The 20524-nt window shown below is 41.7% G+C and overlaps 1 protein-coding gene and 1 long non-coding RNA gene across 6 annotated transcripts in view; one reads left to right on the forward strand and one right to left on the reverse strand.

Annotated features, from left to right (window-relative positions):
• Positions 1-5889: 5889 nt before the first annotated feature.
• On the reverse strand, positions 5890-17630 carry LOC138739115 (uncharacterized). Its single transcript, XR_011342014.1, has 3 exons — positions 16834-17630; positions 7551-7645; positions 5890-6664 (listed from the first exon to the last, which is right to left on the reverse strand). It is a non-coding gene; the product is annotated as an uncharacterized lncRNA (long non-coding RNA).
• The window catches only part of mbnl2 (muscleblind-like splicing regulator 2), a 150361-nt gene continuing 147322 nt past the window's right edge, over positions 17486-20524 (forward strand). For 2 of the 5 annotated variants that reach the window (XM_069890602.1, XM_069890603.1), the window contains exon 1: positions 17487-17644. The gene's annotated coding sequence lies outside the window, so the exon portion shown is untranslated. Of the gene's footprint in view, positions 17645-20524 lie in introns of all 5 variants that reach the window. The other 3 variants (XM_069890604.1, XM_069890606.1, XM_069890605.1) reach the window with 3 other exon arrangements.

Consider the following 20524-nt stretch of genomic DNA (forward strand, 5'->3'; position numbering starts at 1 on the left):
CCTCACTGCCACCCTCCATTGTCGCATTGTGCAGTAAGCGGGTTCAGGTAAATTTGGGGCAGACAGTTTGGGGCTGGAATCAGATCTGGGAGTGGTGCAGGCTGTGGATTTCCCCAGGCTTCTCCTCGCACTGCAAACCCTCACCCAATGTCCTTTCTTGCCATAGCTGGAACACACAGAGTCTTTTGCTAGGCAACGATATCAGGGATGCTGGCTCTTGCTACCAAAAAAAAGCACTCCCTGGCATGGGAAGCAGCAGCCGTTAGGGCAGAGGTAGCAATAGCGGGAGAAGCCGGTCCTTGGAAGTGCTCACCTGGGTGGGAAATCATTTTCAAGCTTAGCCTGTTCCAACGATTTGGCCAGCTCGACGTGACTAGCCAGGTCCTCCTTACCTGACTCTAGTAGTTGCTGCCTCATGTACCACGACTAAAGTGTCCCAGATCTATTCTTCCTCACGAACGCAGCTACTTAGTATCTGCACTTCATAGCAAATGTCCACAAATCCAGCAGGTAGTTGTTGATGGTCTCTACTGTTAACTGGCGATGTAGAGTGAGTCAGTGCCTTGCTAGGACCTTGTTCTGCGCCTTCAGGTACCTAGCCTTCAACACCTCAATGGCAGCATCCTACATAGAGTAAACCCTGATGACTGTATACCCTTTCGTTCCTACCCTCAAAATGAGTGCAGGCTACTTTGAAATAAATACGGAATCAGTGAAAGATAAGTTTATACTATGGGACGCAATGAAAATGTTCATCGGAGGGCAAATAATAAGTTATGTAACCAAGATGAAGAAGGACTACAATCAGGAAACAGAGCATTTGGAAAGGGAAATAGTAAATATAGAAAAAAGAATTAGCAATGAAGGAAGACACAACTAAAAGAAGAGAATTGGCAGATAAAAAAATAAAATATGAAACACTACAAACATATAAGGTGGAGAAGAACATAATGAAGACAAAACAGAAATATTATGAACTAGGGGAAAAAAACGCACAAAATTCTAGCTTGGCAGCTTAAGACAGAACAAGCTAAGAAAATGGTATTGGCGTTAAGGAAAAAAAGACAAACAAATCACATATAATCCAACGGAGATTAATGAAAACTTTAGAGAATTCTATGAACAATTATACCAAACTGAAAACAAAGGGAAAAAAGACAAAATAGATGAATTTTTAACTAAAATTGAACTACCAAAATTGCAAATAGAGGAACAAAATAAATTAACAGAACCATTTGAAATAGTAGAAATACAAGAGATAATAAAAAAACTACCAAATAATAAAACACCAGGAGAGGATGGATTCACAATAGAATTCTATAAAACATTTAAAGATTTATTAATTCATCCCCTCCTGGATGTAATTAACCAGATTGACAAAACACAAAGCTTACCAGATTCATGTAAAACAGCAATAATTACAGTAATACTAAAGCAAGGGAAAGATCCACTCGCACCAGCATCATATAGATCAATATCATTACTTAACACAGATTGTAAGATAATAGCTAAACTATTAGGAAACATATTAGCAGATTATGTACCTAAAATGGTAAATCTAGACCAAACTGGATTTATTAAAAAAAGACAGACAACAGACAATATTTGTAAATTTATTAACTTAATTCATGCAGTAGAAGGGAGTAAAGCGCCAACAGTAGCAGTTGTTTTAGACGCAGAGAAGGCCTTTGACAGAGTAGAATGGAATTATTTATTCAAAGTATTGCAAAAATTCAGTTTACCAAAGAAGTATTTTAATTGGATTAAAGCATTATATAAGGGGCCATTGGCAAAAGTGACAGTAAATGGATATATATCAAAGCAATTTAATTTAAGCAGATCAACAAGGCAGGGATGCCCACTATCACCCTTATTGTTCGCGTTAGCTATAGAACCACTAGCAGAATTGATAAGAACAGAAAATAAAATAAAAGGGATAAAAATAAAAGACAAGGAATATAAAATCAGTTTATTTGCAGATGATGTTATAGTATACTTAACAGAACCAGAATTATCAATAAAAGAATTATATAAGAAATTGAAGGAATATGGAGAAGTGTCGGGTTATAAGATTAACGCAAATAAAAGTGAAGCAATGCCAATGAATAATGTGGATTTCTCAAAATTTAAGAAGGAATCACCATTCAGATGGCAAATGCAAGCAATAAGATACCTAGGTATACAAATAAATAAAAACCTCGGCCATCTATATAAACTCAATTATTATCCACTAATGAAAAAATTACAGGATGATTTAGAGCATTGGAAAGATTTACCACTAACACTAATAGGAAGGATAAACTGTATTAAAATGAACATTTTCCCAAGGATACAATACCTATTTCAGGCATTGCCAATACACTTGACAGAGAAATTCTTCAAGGAGTTAAAGAAAATAATAAGGAAATTTTTATGGAAAGGGGGGAAACCGAGGATAGCACTAGATAAATTAACAGAATGGTATAAACAAGGAGGCTTACAACTGCCAAACTTTAAAAATTATTATAGAGCCGCACAATTAAGATACCTATCAGATTTTTATCAAACAAGGGAAAAGCCAGATTGGACTAGATTAGAACTAGATAAAATAGGGGAGAAGATACCTGAACATATATTATATAAATGGGATGAAAAATTGGTACAACGTAAGAGTTCTCCAGTATTACATCATCTGCTCAATATTTGGAAGAAGATTCATGTATAAAACAAATTACCAATTACAAAAACTAATACTGATGCAAAATCAGTTCATCCCTTTTACAATAGATAACCTTTCCTTTAGAGAATGGGAGAAAAAAGGGATCAAAAGAATAGAAAATTGTTTTTCAGGAAATAGATTATTATCCTTTGAACAAATGAAGGATAAATATAATATAACTCAAGATACAGTGTTGGCATATTACCAACTGAGATCCTACTTGAAGGACAAATTAGGAAGCAGTCTGAGGTTACCAGAGGGAAGTAATTTTGAATATGTGATTACAGATACAATGATAATCAAAAAAATTATAACAAATATGTATATTAAACTGCAAGAAAAGGAGAATGAGGAAACAAATGGTAAAACTAAACAAAAATGGGAACAAGATTTAAATATAAAGATAAAGATGGAAACATGGGAGAAGTTATGCTCTGGAACTATGAGAAATACAATAAACACGAGGTTACGTATGATACAATATAACTGGATACACAGGCTATACATTACACCTCAAAAGTTAAATAAATGGGACCCAACAGTATCTGACAGATGTTTTCGTTGTAAAAAAGAAATGGGAACAACAATCCATGCAATCTGGACATGTGAGAAAGTAGAAAAATTTTGGAAAGATCTAAACCAGATATTAAATAAAATTACAGAAAACAATATACCAAAAACCCAGAGATCTTCCTCCTAAGTAACATAAAAAACAAAGAATTTGGACTTGATTTGGATGGTGCACAAAAAAGATTTGTTAAGATAGCTCTAGCCGTAGCAAAAAAATGTATTATGTCAACCTGGAAATTAGAAGATAATTTGAGAATACAACAATGGTATATAGAAATGAATAAATGTATTCCATTATAAAAAATAACATATAATTTAAGAAATAATATTGAAATATTTGAACAAATATGGGAGCCATACATGAAACACAATAGAGAAAACCTACCGGGGATATCTACCACCTAAAATAACGAAAGGAGAAGGAAATGAAAAGAATTGACTCAGTGGAATTCCTTGTTTATTTTTATTGAATGACAACATTGTTTGACTGGTTTAATGTATCTTAGATTTTGTACTTTAAATGAATGGGGGGGGGGGAGTTAGGGAGGGTGGGATGGGAGGAGGGGGGGGGAGAAAATGACACTGTATATATTTGAAAAGGAAAATATATGTATCTTGGTCAATGTGGTTTATGGTGTGAAAAATGAAAAATTTAAAAAAAAATGAGTGCAGGCATCCTGAGTTCATCATTGTGGAAGATGTCTTTGGTTGCATTCGGGTAGGCCTGGAAGCAGTCTAGCCAGTATGTGAATTCCTCAGCCAGGTCAGGTGTCAATTAGTAGCATACCTGGCTTGAGTAGCGCCTCCATTGTTAGGGAATAAGTTAATAAAATTGTAGTGTGAATAAAAGCTCTCATGACTGGAGGGAGAACAAACACTTTTATTAGCTTATAACTAAGGGTAGGGTTCAACGGTATTCTTCAGAAAGGTTTTGGGTTTAGGCAGGAAACCAGGGCTATATGTGGCCAGATGGGAGCGGAGCCGAGAGGCATGGCCAGCCATCAGCACAACACCCTACCAGTGAATCCCAGTTCACTGCACTCTGAACATCAGCAAGACCAAGGAGCTTACTGAGGACTTTAGGAAGAGAAGGCTGAGGGACTAAATCTTCTTTGACGGGACATCGGTGGAGAGAGTTAGAACCTTCAAGTTCCTGGGAGTCTACATATGAGAAACTCTCTTCTGCACCCAGCACATTGAGGTATCAGTGCCTCTACTTAAAAAAATTGACATACTTCGCTGAACTTCTGCAAGTGTAGAGTGGAAAGAATACTAACTGGTTGTATCAGCATGGTTTTTAAACCCAAATGTCCAAGAATGAAGAAGACTGCAGAAAGTGGCAAACCTAGCAAAGTTCATCTTGGACACTGACCTCCCATCCACTGAAGACATCTATGTGAGATGTGCTCTCAAGAAAGCAGCAAATATCTTGTGATCTTATGGCCCAACATCACAAAGGATCCCATCACCCCAGTCATAATCTCTTTTTGCTGCTACCTTTAGGCAGAAGGTACAGAATCCAGAAGTCCAGCTCCTCCAGGTTCAATATATTTTTTTTTCAATGGCTATCAGGCATTGTAACCTCTCCATATAATATCCTAACCATCAAAGGTTCTGTTGCAACTTATTGCCATTGTAAATATTTATTATCAACCCTCTTATTATTATATTCTTTTTGTCACAGTATATTGTGGTAATTTCTACTATTGTGGTTGGTGAACTTCATGTAGTGGTTTGGATGTGGCAAGAAAGAATTTTGGTGCATCTGTACCTATCTATACTTAGGTAATGACAATAAACTCTCAAATCATCTCACCTCTTTTCCGAGTCTCAATGCAATACGCAAAATAACAAAAATAAAATTTAAAAATGAAGATTGTCCAAATCCCAGATTGTTTTGTATGGTTTAAAAACATGAGCACTTAATGCAGGTAGAGCTATTTTAAATACCCTGTACCTCTTGTCAAGTTTCAGACTAGGGCTGTGGACAGCAAGACAGCATCAGATAGCAGGAGCTGTTGCATACATGGGCACAGTATGAGGTATGAGTGCAAGCCAGTTGGTCAATTGAAGCTGTAAGAAATGCAGATGAAAAGACCAGAATCTGGCCCAATGAATAATGCCTTGCCATCAGACCATAGAAAACCTGTTCAGAACCAATAACTTAACAAAAAGAAAATCCAGCTTTTAGTTTTTGAGAAATTAGTCTGAAGCCATGAATTAACCTTAATGGGCCATGTGATGGAATTTCCTAATGAGTCCTCCTGGGAGCAATATGGACTCAGCATTCAGAGGTTGCAGCACAAATCAGAAATTATTACAACATCAGAATTTCCTCATTACAGGTGATGAAGGTCAGGATCTGTGCACATAGACTCAGCAAAAAATAAAGATCAGTTGCAAATCAGCTTCATGCTCAACAGAACTATTAAACAACTGGCTAAGATTGAAAGACCAGGAAATGTGCTGTCCTTTTAATCTCAGTTCCTTTAGATGATTTATGATATGATTTTAACTTATGCCTGTGAAGCTTTGGGGTTCTGAATGTTCTGGTAATTTCAAAGTTCTACATCCAGTGAATGAGGTTACTGTTTTATTGTTGTGATGTTAGCAGTTTGGGCATTCAAGTTTATTTGTAATCTGATTGTACAAGTACAAACTGATGAAACAGCATCCTCCGGTCCTCAATGCAAAATATGCAACACACACAAGACATAACACACATACTGAAAAACAATACCTACAGTATGCAGCACAAACATACATACATGAAAATAAATATTTTTTATTAACTAGTCGAATCGCTGAAGGTGTGACAGTTCATTTAGTCTTTCAGCATTTTCACTGCCCAAGGGAAGAAACTGTTTTTTTTTCAGCCTGATGGTAATGGTTTTGATATTCCTGAACTTCTTTCCCGATGGGAGCAACTTAAAAATGGGGGTAGGGTAACTCCAGTGATCCTCTCTGCTGCTCTTATAGTCTTGTGGATTGACCTCTCATCCAATTCTCCACAGCAACTGTACCACACTGTGATGCAGCTGGCGAGAAAACACTTGAAAGAGCTCCTGTAGAAAGTTAACATGATGGTGGCCACTAGCCTTACCCTCTTCATTCTTCTCAGGAAGTTCAGTCACTGTTGCGCCTTCCTGAGAAGTAGGATGATGTTGTGTGTCCAAGATATGTCACTACTTTAGTGGATTCCAAGGAACTTGGTGCTCTCTACTCTCTCCACTACCGAGTTCTCAATGTGTAGTGGATGGTGATCATTCCTGGTCAACCTGAAGGACTTCAGATCATCTTCTTTGCCTTAATCAGGTTGAGACTCAGATTATTCTCACACCATATCATGAGATGTTCCACCTCTTCTCTGTTGTTGCTGATGAGGCCAAATATTTCCTGTAAGTAAAATAATTCACAAGAAAATTGAGGCAGAAGTAAAACATTCAGCTCCTCAAGCCTGTCCTGCAATTAATATGATCATGGCTGATCTATGCTGGCCTCAACTCCTCCTCTGTACCAATTTCCCATCACCCTCAATTTATAAAGTCGTAGAATAATACAGCAGTGAAATAAGCTTGTGCTCATCACTGACCGATAGGAAAGGTTTGTGCTTAACTCGTATAGATCTCCTGATGTAAAATCAACCTGTTCCTTACTGCCAAGCTGTAAATACAATCATGTGGTAATGGAAAACCAGAATAATTATCTCATTGTTACTTTTGGCACCTTGCTGTGTAAGAACTTGTTTTTCCTCACCCCCACCTTCCCCCTCCCTTTCTCTCAAGTAGCATTCACTTTTGATGCCAGGCTATAAGCTATCAGTGAGGCCACTCATCTGTCACACCAACTGTTCTTTTCAGCATCCCACTGTTTATCATCCCACACACTTTATAATTAAATATATTACTTTGCTGATTGAATTATTATATAAGAAATTGTAAATGATATATAAAACTGACTGTTCAATATGTACATATTGCAAGTTCTTCTGGAGAGATAAGTCCAGAGTTCAACACATAATTGTGTGAGAGCTAAGTTGTCAGATGGTAGCATGGTGGGGAATATTGTTCATAGTGGAGCTATGCAATTAAATCTGATGCATGCAGGTAGCAGGCTTTCTTTCATATAGAATTATTTGAAAATTCAAATGCTTTACTCAAGATGTTTTAAAAATATTATTCATCTTGAGGGAAAAAAAAAATCTGAAACCTTCCTTTCTGACCAACTAAGTGCAAGTGATTCAACAGCACATTTAAATGACGAACCGTTTGCAGTGACTAACCATTTGACCAGTGATCAGGAATGACAGCAGCAGCTTGCTGAAGATGGCCCCTACTGTACTGATCCATAATCTTTTTCTGCACATGCTGACCTTCCCTGTTGAAAAGGCATCAAGATTGTGATTAATGTTATTTATCATCCGCTTGTATCAATGAAAGGCTCTTTTTTTCTTTCCCATCCATTAAAATTCAAATTTCAGCCTGGATTTTAGGAGGTGGGGGTTTACAAAAACATGAGAGGCATTGATGAGATAAACAGTCACAGTCTTTCTTTACAAATGAAACACAAAAGTCTGCAGATGTTGTGATTGTAGTAAAAACAGAGAAATGCTGGAGGACTTCAGCAGGTCTCACATCATCCATAGGAGGTAAAGATATATTACCGATGTTTCAGTCATGAGTTCTTCCTTGAGTCAGGACTCTTTCTCAAGAGTAAAATATTTTCAGGCTACCATCCTAAGGTAATCTCTCTTTTAATTTCATTATTCAAATCTTTGACAACTCTGGGAAATGCAATCCCATCAATCCCATTCTTGTGCTCTTTCCTTATTACCCTGCAAATTATTCCTTCAGAGTCACAGAAAGATTCAGTGCTGAAACACGCCATCATGTCCACTGACCATCAACTACCTGTTCACACTAAACAAAGTTACAGAGTTGTACAATATGGAAATAGGCCCTTCAGCCCAACATGTCCATGCTGACCATAATGCCTGTCTATGTGAATCCCATTTGCCTGTGTATGTCCCAGATCTCTTAAAATATTTCCTATCCAATTACATGTCCAAATGTCTTTTAAATGGTGAAATTGTACGTGCTTCCACCACTTACACTAGTATTCCCTGAATACAATGAGTGGAAGGAAAGACCAATCAACAAGTGTTACAGGTTACAAGTGAAACAGGTTAATCAATTTCACAAAATGCAATTGAATATTTTTCAGGTGGATCCTTTAGGTGACTTTTTTTGCATTTGTGTGATGAGAAAATTAATGTGTTTATTTTTCTGATAAGCTCCATTCTTTGTAAAATGTGCCGTAGCACAATTTTGTCAGGAAACAATGAGATGCACATTTCTGATTAAATTGGATGCAAAGATAATTGATGAGTTAAAATGATATTTGTAAAGATGTATGTAAATTTATTTACCTTGAACTGTTTTTGGAATATTGTTTTATCTTTGATATATGAATGCAGTATTTGAACAAAAAAGGTAAAATTTAAAATGGTATTTCGAATAATTTGTTTTTGTATTGTAAATTGCTTACCTTGAATGTTAAAATCTTCATTTAAAATGAAGAATATTCGCACAATGTGTGAAATGTCTGCCCAGTTAAATCTTTTCCCTGTCGCCTTAAACCTATGTATATGTCCTCTTGTTTTATACTCCCTACTTTGGGAAAAAGACCATGACTATCAACCCTACCCATGCCCCTCAAAATTTTATAAAGCTTTATCAGGGTACCTCTCAGCCTGGTTCTCCCCAGGGAAAACATTCCCAGCCTATTCAGTCCCTCTGTTTAACAAAAGCCCTTCAATCCAGGCAACATCTTTTAATATCTTCCTGCACCCTCTTGAGCTTAATCACATACTTCCTAGAGTGATGACCAGAACTGCATATGATACTCCAAGTGCAACCTAACCAAAAAGTTGTACTGTAACATAATGTCTGAATTCTTGTACTCAGTGCCTCAGCAGATGAAAGCTAGCATGATATATGCTTTTTTCACAACTTTATCCACCTATGTCACCTCTCTGTGTTCTTGTATTGAAACTCCGTTGGTCAATAACACTCATCAGGGTACTGCCATTCACTATTTGTCCTGTCCTGGTTTTAATTCCAAAATGCATCACTTTACACTTGTTTGAGTTAAATTCTATCAGATATTTCCTTGCCAACTTTCTCCAGTTGAGCTAAATTCTATTGAAACTCAAGGCAATTTTCTTCACTGACCACTAGACCTATTTTGGCATCATTTGCAAAATTTCTAATCCTGCCACCTAAGTTTTCAACAAAGCATTAATATCAAATAATCAATGTGTAGATGACACTTCCCATCTTATAATATTTCTCAGTCTCAAACATGTCATCTTCTAAGAAACGTAAACCTCGATATTCTGTATTGTATCTTATTCATCCAAATAAAACTTTGTAATTGCAGCTGTAAATAGCTTTAATTATTTTGTGGATAAAAGCGAACAAACATTTTCATAGTTTTGCACTTCATAATGAAGAGTAAAACAAAGCATATTGTAAATGATAATAATACTCAACTTCAAACAAATATAAATGGATTAAAAATGATAATAAATGATTAATAATTAATAATAATGATTCAAAGAAAGGTTTCTCGAGTGAGCTTACTCTCCTTCCATAGTTATTCCAAGAATGAGAATGAGCTCTTCGTTCACTTGGCTATTACGACATGTGATGTCATAGTAGCTATGGTAACTCTACAAAAACAATTAATCCTTAAAGGGAAAGTCATAAAACCATAAATCATAAACACAAGGTTTTAACCTCTACACAATGTCCCAGCACCTATTTCTGTGACACAAAACTAGTTAGAGTTCTCCAACCTCTAAAGCAACCACCTTCTGCCTTCCACTACCAAGAGAATTTAGTTTCTAATTTACTATATCATCCTGGAACCCAATCATATATTAATTGTGTGTTTTTTTAATTCTCCCCATTGTCTAATCAACTCACCTCCACCCTCATCTACCACTTTCCTACATACTAGAGGCAATTTGTAGTGCGCAATTCATCTTTCCACCTGCTCATCTTTGGGATGTGGAAGGAAACTGGAGCACTCTAGAAGAAGCCCATGCGGTCTCAGGAAGAGTGTGAAAACTCCACAGAAATAGTCAGGAGATGGCACTGGGTCTCTGGCTGTGAGGCAGAATCTCCATTAACTCTGCCCTTATTTCTCTTCAGAAGATGCTGTTCGATTCTTTTTCCAACTACTACAGGCAGTGCATTCCAGATCATCACCACCCCACATGAAAATGATTTTCCTTCATTCTTGTGGTATCATTTGTTCATTTAAAAAAAAACATCAGTCCCCTACAACAGGCAGCTGAAGGGAGCAGAGTCCTCTTCTGACTCTCTGTCACATCAATCAAATCTCCTCCCAACCTTTGTTTGATCTGAGGAGAATAATCTTAGCTTTTCCATTTGGATCTGAAAAATGAAATACTTCATCCCTGGAATCTTGCCAGTAAATCACATTTGCACACTTGTGGGATCTCCTATCCTTCTAAGAGTGAAATGGCCAGAATCTGACACAATATATTAAAAAAAAATCAGAAATGCTGATGCTGGAAATAGAAGATGCTGAAAACTTTCGGCAGGTCAGGCAGCATCTGATTTATTAACCTTTGACAAGTGAATGCTGAAGTTTAGCTCCGTTATTTTCTAGAGTGGGCAACAGGAAAAGAAAGCGAAGAACTGGGTAGGAATTGATGTTGCACAGAAGTCCTTTCCCACTCCCCTCTCCATCTCACTGACTTAGCGTGATCTCTGCTTTCATTGTGAGTTTATTCTGCTTCTAACATAAGTGAATCTCTATTGTTTTGCCTCTAATAGTTCATGCCTCTGGATCAGGCAAAAAAAAACGACAAATCCGAGGTAATGAGAATATGACAGCTCACAATGACCAGCAGACAAGATGTGCAGCAGTACAGATCTACCTGCGAGCCTTTCTCACAAGGTTCTTCCATTTTGGAAAGAATTTGATAAAGAGAAACACAAAAATTGCAGATGCTGGAATCTTCAGCAAACAATGAGGAACTGAGTGGGTCAGGCAGGATCCATGGGTAGAAATGATCAGTCAATGTTTTGGATCAGGACCTTTATCAAGAGTAAAATATATGCAGGTCACCTCCTAAGTTGACCTCTCTTTTACTGTACTTATTCAACCATTCATTCCCCTTTTATATGTTTCTCGGCTGTCACTGCATCCATTTCACACCTGAATGTCATCAATGGTCTGAGATCTAGCCCCCTCATTTAATTAGTTCCTCATTATCACAGGGAAAGGTTATTCATCAATTACCATACAATTCAACAGAAAAGAACGTCAAGGTACAATCAGACAAAATGTAGTGATGAGAATGTACATGTCTTAAAAGAGGAGGGAGGCAAAGAGGTCTATGAAGTGAATGACCAGGACTCAGGCTGCACAGGGTTGATGGTAGAATACTGAAAACCAGGATGGGCAAGGCTGAAAGAATGCAAACATCTCCAGGGCTTGAAGGGATGAAGAAAGTTACAGGCCTCAGGAGTAATGCAAGGTTTTCAAATTATTGTAAAAGTCCAATAATTCATATTTGATTATTCCACAATCTTGATAGATTTGCATCGACTCTCAGTGATTGATCACTCGACAGAGAAGAGGTAGAAAATCTCCTGATATGGTGCGAGAATAACAACCTGAGACTCACTGTGAACAAGATGAATGAGATGATTGTGAACTTCACGAGGACCAGGAACAACCATCCTCCACTACACATCAATAACTCGGTAGTGGAGAGCATAGAGAACACCGATTTCCTTGGAGTTCACTTAACAAGTCACCTATCATAGATACAGAACATCTCCTCACTCTCATCAGGAAGGCAAAAGAGTAACTGCACTTCATGAGAAAACTGATGCAGGCAAGCTACCGGCCACTATCATCTCAACCTTCTATAGTAGCTCCATCGATAGAGTCTTGGCTGGCTGCATCACAGTGGGTTATGGGGTCTGTAGAGAATTGGATAAGTCCATACATGTGGCAGAGAGGATCACTGGGGTCTCCCCCACATCAATATGATCACTAGGATCATTATCTGAAGAGGATGTGTAAAATCACTAAGGACCCCTAACCCCTGAACACAGCATCTTTTAATTACTCCTTTTGGGAAAGAGGTACATGTGTATCAGAGCCAGCACTACTAAGCTGAAAACAGCTTTGAACCCATGGACAGGAATGCTGAAAGATGAATGGAACTGTTCACATTAACCATGCAAGCCTCCAGTATTTACAAAATAATATTTTTATAGTTGTATATTTGCCTACGTATGTATTGTTTGTCTGGATGTGTGTTGTATCTGGTTGAGTGTCTGCATGTTGTGACAGATTATGATGTGTTTTATATTGTAAATAGATATGTTTTAAAGGGGAGAAATTATGGCAGGTTTTAGTGTATGTCACATACAACACTTCAAAACAGATCTCATTTAAAATTTTACTCCCCCTGCTTGCAAAACCACATGACCCTCTTGGAAGAGCAAACTGCACTCAGTCAGCCTATGGCTCCAGACCTAATCCTCTGAGTCATTTGTTGCTTTTCAAAACAACAATCCATTAGTGAAGTCTCTATAGGCACTCGGAGCCATCATTTTGCAAAGGCACTCGGAGCCAACCTGTCTAGCTTGAGCAGAGCTCCAGTATTTTAAATGAGATCCATTTTGAAGTGTTTGTATGTGACCTTCTGTCACAATGTTTTGAACCGAGCACCGAGGACCAGAGAACACAATTCGTCATGTTATCAGCTTGGAAAAATGTAGTACGTTTTCCTGTGGTCAAGAAACCTTAGTGCAGACTCATCTTAGTATTAATAATAGGTGGGGATACATTCAAATCTTGAAGGTTTACAAACATAATTGCAGTGAATCTATGCTTATTTTTAAATACGTGGGGTTTGAGATAGCAGCCTCAGTCGCAGCACTGACAAAAATGAGAGCTAATTGCAGTATGCCTGCATTAATAATTCTTTAATACTTATCAAGCACCTCACAAAGCACTTACCTGCCATAGATTTTAAATGCTTATTGCAACAGTAAAAAGGGCTGTCTTATAGACAGTCTCAGCAAGAAGACACTGCAGGTATATGAAGTCTATGCAGTAAAACATTTGCAAGAAATTATTGGCAGCAATAGTTTTCCTTCACATATACAGATGATGAAGGAAGAAAATTGTTTTGTTTCCAAATAGACAACCAGTTTAAATGAGGAAAAGTTGCAAAAATTGCAAAGAAGCAGAAGATGAAAATTCCTCTAAATTTGCATGTGATGTTTCATAGCAACAAATTGGATAATGTAAGAAAATCTTCAGAGCAGTGATATTTTAAAGTGGCAAATAAAACATTGCAAGTGAAAATAAAGAATGTACTCCAGAATCTTTATGCAAGTTTATGTGAGAATACATGAAAATAGAAGCAGGAGTAGGCTACTTGGCTTCTTAACAGTGTTCAATATAATCATGGCTCGTCTGCCCCAGGCCTCGAATCCTTTCTTGTTCCAGTTACTCAGAATCCTCAATTCCCTGATCTTTAAAAAATATAACTACCCTCTTTCAATACACCGAGCCTCTATAACCATCTGGGGTTCAGAATTCCAAAGATTCACCTCCCTCCATCAGAAGCAGTCTCTACATCAGTTTTTGAGAGGCCCCTAATCCTATAATTCTATCCCGTTGAGATTATTCTGCTCATGGAATAATCATGACTTGAACCAAAGGATCTTGCATGTTTCAATAAGACTATCTCTCATTTGTCTGAACACCAAGTGTAGATCGTATTTAATACTTGTTTGTATTAAAACAACCCTTTCATACTATCATAAGTTGCTGGTGAACCACAGGGGTATAAACCCAACAGCTTTATGTTAGAAAACAACGGATAATCTGATCAGAAGTTATGTGTTGGGTGGATCTTGGAGAACTGTGGAGATCTCATTATACATATTTCAGCCCTATTAATTTGGCAGTTATCAGTGAGCAATTTTACCTATTTTTAAAATTTAGACATACGGCACGGTAACAGACCATTTCAGCCTATGAACCCATGCTGCCCAATTTACACCTCATAAACCTCCAACCCAGTACGTTTTTGAAGGATGGGAAGAAACCAGAGCCCCCTGGAGAAAGCTCATGCAGATATGAGGAGAACGTACAAATTCCTTACAGATAGCGCAGGATTTGAACCCAGGTCAGGTCCCGATTGCTAGCGTTGTAAAGGTGTTGCCCTAACCACTACGTCAACCGTGCTGTCCTATCTGAATGTATTTTGGCTGCATTCAGAATAATTTAAAAATTTTGATGCGATTTGGGATTGAAAATCTTATTGCAGCTAGTAGAGTACTCTGAAACTCATAGAGACAGCATGAAAAAGACCTATCAGCCCAGCAAGCACTTATTTTCCCATAAACTCCTCCTAGATTCAACCTCTCACCTATGCATTTTGGACAATGTACAGTAGCCAATTAACCTATAAACCTGTATCTCTTTGGGATGTAGGAAAACTAAGCGCCAAGAGAAAACTTATGCAGTCACAGGGAGAATGTGCAAATTCCATATCAGCACCTTCTGAGGTCAGGATTTAACCCTGATTGCTGGAGCTGCCCACTCCAGACAGATGGACCTTGTTGGTGGTCATGGAAAAATCAATGCAGTCATGGAATCAAACTCCATTTAGTGTTCCTCCAACAAGATGGATAGCATCCTATGCTCATACCCATTTTGGTTAATCCCCTTCCTGGAATAACATACATTGTGACTTGTCTTCAGTACTGTCTGCTTTTCCCATCATTGAAAAACACCTGCCCAAGGCAGGTTTGTTCATTTTCCTTGACCAGTAAATACCAATACTTTATTCTTCTGGTTACTAGGAGAGTCAGGTCTAAGTGATCAATTTCATACCAGCATACTGAGTGTGCTTTCCTTGTCATAACTTCAGTTCAATTTAAAAATAATTCTCTTTAAGAGCATTTAATCAAGATTAAATAACATTTGGTAAAGATTTTCTCTCAGAAAAAGCAAAAGGGAATTATAAGATTTTTATTTTTTTGTTTTGTAACTTTAGTGCCTGTATTTTTGTTCAAATTAATTATGTCATCTAGAACCAGATGAAATAATCTTTATGGTTATTTTCCATGTTTACCAGAAATCCTGAGTTGTTCATGATAATGTTTCAGTAAAATCTAGCCATTGATTTTTTTTTGTTGAAATTGATAACATTGAAAAAAATGTTCTCAATAATATTAAAAATATCAGAATCTATTAAATACATGGAATTGACATCTTGGTGATCATATGCATCCTCAGCTGTGCTCCATCTTTTGATTCCAGTGGTTCTCAACCTTTTTTCCCCCCACTTACATACCACCTTAAGTAATCCCTTAATAACCTCAGAGCACTTATGCCATAGGTGAAAACCATAAAATTATACCCTAATTCTTAATTTTTATCTTATATTCCGGTATTGCCCATCAAATAAAACTTTTTATTCATCTTGATGATACTTATAGTTACTTTAAACACCAATGAGATGATTATCCATGTCAGGCATACCTAGATTTTTGTCATTGATCATTGTCACAATTCTATTCATGGGGACTTTCTGAACACAAATTGCACTTTTCACAGCACACTAACATTTTAAAATTTGGCTGCAGTTTGGGACTGTCTAGCACTACGTCAATATAAATTATTTACCGTAAGAGATTAGTTTTCTGCCTCAATATGCCTCTTAGAAAAGCTGCCTCTTTTTTTTAAAGACTAATAAGGGGGGGGGGGGTTAACTACAGAATCCAAATCAGATCACAGAACCACGTGATCACATCAGAGAAGTATAAAATATCTAATAAGGGAATTTTATGATATTATTTGTATAGTTTTTGTATTCAGTATTATTTTTGGACATAGTGCGAGTTATGATTTAATTGTTTAAGTACTATAATTATAGAATTTGATGCCCTGAACAAAATAAGTTATGTAATAATAATGGTTAAGCTTCCAATTTACAATTGATATGTGATATGATCTGATTTAGTATACTTGTGTAAAGCGTTTCGTTAAACTCAAATAAAAATATTTTAAAATGAAATGAGTAGGACCATTTTGCCACAGTATGGCTTAGTTGACAGCGCTTTTGTCTTGAATGGAGAGATTTGGGTTTGAACTCTGCTTCAGCTATTGAAGAGGGAGTAATGTCATGTTTAGAGGTTTCACTTTTCCATCGAGATATTAAACTGAAGCCCCATTAGGCTCCATCGGATGAATGCAATGCAAGACATCCAATGCCATCATTTCAAATCATGGGGTGGGTTCTCTCCAGGGCTCCCTCGACGACTATTTATCCTTCGATGGGTGGGTTCTCTCCAGGGCTCTCTCGACTTCAATCCACGCCATTAGTGGGAATGAAACGGAGACATTTTTCGAGAGTTGCTGCAGTTCTTCTAAAAATGTGGATGCACATCTGCAGTGCTCATAACAATAATTAGCACCTGAAATCCACGCACCTATCCCCTCCCTCTCGAAACAACGTGCCTTTTCGTTTTGATTGAAGAAGGTTAATTTCAATGGTGAGAACAGGACAGCTTTGGCCCTGACATTGCGGGAAATTTTGAAAGCCGGGTTGTGGCTGCAGATGTTCAACCAACTCAATTATTGATGCAAAGTTTCGCAGTAAAAAAAACCCATAAAATATATTCGTACACGAGATTTCAAGTTAGGCAACCAGGAACTGGAAACAAAACTTGATATATATGCCAAATTAATAGTTTCCGACGGAAAACGAACTTGAGCATTTTAGAGAAGCCCCACGAGAGGCCAGTCTTGAGATTCCTGCTCAGGGCCCGGTCGGGTTGTCATGGCAACAACCTCCCGCCGGCGGCCCACCGACTCCTTCCAACCTCTGGCCGGCAGCGTAGCAGGGGACGAAGGCCCGCGGGTGAAAGTACCAGCGGGGCGTTGAGATGAGGCCGACGCACGCTTTGGACGCCTCCCGCAGGGGAGGTCAATTGGTTAAATGAATAAGATCAAATGCCTGCCCGAGATTGTGGATCCTGTTTCAGTTTGTTGGTCATGGGGAGCTCCGCACCCCTGCGCTCGGTGCGGTGGTGCGGTCGAGCCAGCTGTCAGTCAGGAGGTGGGGCGCGAGGGGCGGGGCGGGCGGATGATTGATGGGATCGCCTCCGCTTTTGCACGGCAGCGTTGGAAAGAGATAACGTCGTTGCGCCCGCTCCCCGCTTACTCGCCGGGCCGCCATCCGACCTTCGCTGCACCCCAGAGCCGCATCGCCGATAACCCGAGGAAAGAAGACATGACGGGGTAAGCGCGGGCGTTGATGCTCCTCCCACCCTGGCGGACTGTTGATGGTTCCCGCCCCTCTTGCTTTCCCCCCCCCCCCCCCCACTCTCTTCGCCCCCACTCTCTTCGCCCTTCTCCGTTACCGCTCTATTTCCCTTGCCCCCTGCTCTTCTTACCTCTATCCTCCAATCCCTTCGACACCTTTCCTTGCCCAGACATTATTCCCCTGATCCCCTATCCCTATAATCCCCCTTGTAGCCTGTCCCTGGTCCTCAGCACTCCTCACCCTACCTACCACCCTCCCCCATTCCTTCTCCGGTCCTCAGCACTCCTCACCCTACCTACCACCCTCCCCCATTCCTTCTCCGGTCCTCAGCACTCCTCACCCGACCTACCACCCCGCCCTCAACCTTCCTTCCCTGGTCCTCAGCTCTCCTCACCCGACCTACCACCCCGCCCCCCCCCCACCTACCTTCCTTCCCTGGTCCTCAGCACTCCTCACCCGACCTACCACCCCGCCCTCAACCTTCCTTCCCTGGTCCTCAGCTCTCCTCACCCGACCTACCACCCCGCCCCCCCCCCCCCACCTACCTTCCTTCCCTGGTCCTCAGCACTCCTCACCCGACCTACCACCTCCCCTCCCTGGTCCTCAGCACTCCTCACCCGACCCACCACACCCTCCACTTTCCTTCCCTGGTCCTCGGCACTCCTCACCCCCCCCCCCCCCTTCCTTCCCTGGTCCTCGGCACTCCTCACCCCCCCCACCCTGCCTTCCCTGGTTCTCAGCACTCCTCACCCGACCTACCACCCCCTCCATGTTCCTTCCCTGGTCCTCAGCACTCCTCACCCGACCTACCACCCTGCCCTACCCCCACCCACCTTCCTTCCCTAGTCCTCAGCACTCCTCACCCGACCTACCCCCCTCCCCCCTTCCTTACCTGACCTACCCCCCTCCCTCCTTCCTTACCTGACCTACCCCCCTCCCCCCTTCCTTACCTGACCTACCCACCTCCCCCCTCCCCCCTTCCTTACTTCCCCCCCCTCCCCCTTCCTTACTTCCCCCCCTCCCCCTTCCTTACTTCCCCCCCTCCCCCTTCCTTACTTCCCCCCCTCCCCCTTCCTTACTTCCCCCCTCCCCCTTCCTTACTTCCCCCCCTCCCCCTTCCTTACTTCCCCCCTTCCCCCTTCCTTACTTCCCCCCCCTCCCCCTTCCTTACTTCCCCCCCTCCCCCTTCCTTACTTCCCCCCCTCCCCCTTCCTTACTTCCCCCCCTCCCCTTCCTTACTTCCCCCCTCCCCCTTCCTTACTTCCCCCCCTCCCCCTTCCTTACTTCCCCCCCTCCCCCTTCCTTACTTCCCCCCCTCCCCCTTCCTTACTTCCCCCCCTCCCCCTTCCTTCTTCCCCCCCTCCCCTTCCTTACTTCCCCCCCTCCCCCTTCCTTACTTCCCCCCTCCCCCTTCCTTACTTCCCCCCTCCCCTTCCTTACTTCCCCCCCTCCCCCTTCCTTACTTCCCCCCCTCCCCCTTCCTTACTTCCCCCCCTCCCCCTTCCTTACTTCCCCCCCTCCCCCTTCCTTACTTCCCCCCCTCCCCCTTCCTTACTTCCCCCCCTCCCCCTTCCTTACTTCCCCCCTCCCCCTTCCTTACTTCCCCCCCTCCCCCTTCCTTACTTCCCCCCCTCCCCCTTCCTTACTTCCCCCCTCCCCCTTCCTTACTCCCCCCCCTCCCCCTTCCTTACTTCCCCCCCTCCCCCTTCCTTACTTCCCCCCTCCCCCTTCCTTACTTCCCCCCCTCCCCCTTCCTTACTTCCCCCCTCCCCCTTCCTTACTTCCCCCCTCCCCCTTCCTTACTTCCCCCTCCCCCTTCCTTACTTCCCCCCCTCCCCCTTCCTTACTTCCCCCCCTCCCCCTTCCTTACTTCCCCCCTCCCCCTTCCTTACTTCCCCCCCTCCCCCTTCCTTACTTCCCCCCCTCCCCCTTCCTTACTTCCCCCCCTCCCCCTTCCTTACTTCCCCCCCTCCCCCTTCCTTACTTCCCCCCCTCCCCCTTCCTTACTTCCCCCCCTCCCCCTTCCTTACTTCCCCCCCCTTCCTTACTTCCCCCCTCCCCCTTCCTTACCTACCCCCCTCCCCCTTCCTTACCTACCCCCCTCCCCCTTCCTTACCTACCCCCCTCCCCCTTCCTTACCTACCCCCCTCCCCCTTCCTTACCTACCCCCCTCCCCCTTCCTTACCTACCCCCCTCCCCCTTCCTTACCTACCCCCCTCCCCCTTCCTTACCTACCCCCTCCCCCTTCCTTACCTACCCCCTCCCCCTTCCTTACCTACCCCCCTCCCCCTTCCTTACCTACCCCCCTCCCCCTTCCTTACCTACCCCACTCCCCCTTCCTTACCTACCCCCCTCCCCCTTCCTTACCTACCCCCCTCCCCCTTCCTTACCTACCCCCTCCCCCTTCCTTACCTACCCCCCTCCCCCTTCCTTACCTACCCCCCTCCCCCTTCCTTACCTACCCCCCTCCCCTTCCTTACCTACCCCCCACCCCCTTCCTTACCTACCCCCCTCCCCCTTCCTTACCTACCCCCCTCCCCCTTCCTTACCTACACCCCTCCCCCTTCCTTACCTACCCCCCTCCCCCTTCCTTACCTACCCCCCTCCCCCTTCCTTACCTACCCCCCCTCCCCCTTCCTTACCTACCTCCCCCTTCCTTACCTACCTCCCCCTTCCTTACCTACCTCCCCTTCCTTACCTACCTCCCCCTTCCTTACCTACCTCCCCCTTCCTTACCTACCTCCCCCTTCCTTACCTACCTCCCCCTTCCTTACCTACCTCCCCCTTCCTTACCTACCTCCCCCTTCCTTACCTACCCCCCCTCCCCCCCTTCCTTACCTACCCCCTCCCCCCCA

The sequence above is a fragment of the Narcine bancroftii genome, chromosome 7 (assembly GCF_036971445.1).
Source record: "Narcine bancroftii isolate sNarBan1 chromosome 7, sNarBan1.hap1, whole genome shotgun sequence".
Lineage (NCBI taxonomy): Eukaryota > Metazoa > Chordata > Chondrichthyes > Torpediniformes > Narcinidae > Narcine > Narcine bancroftii.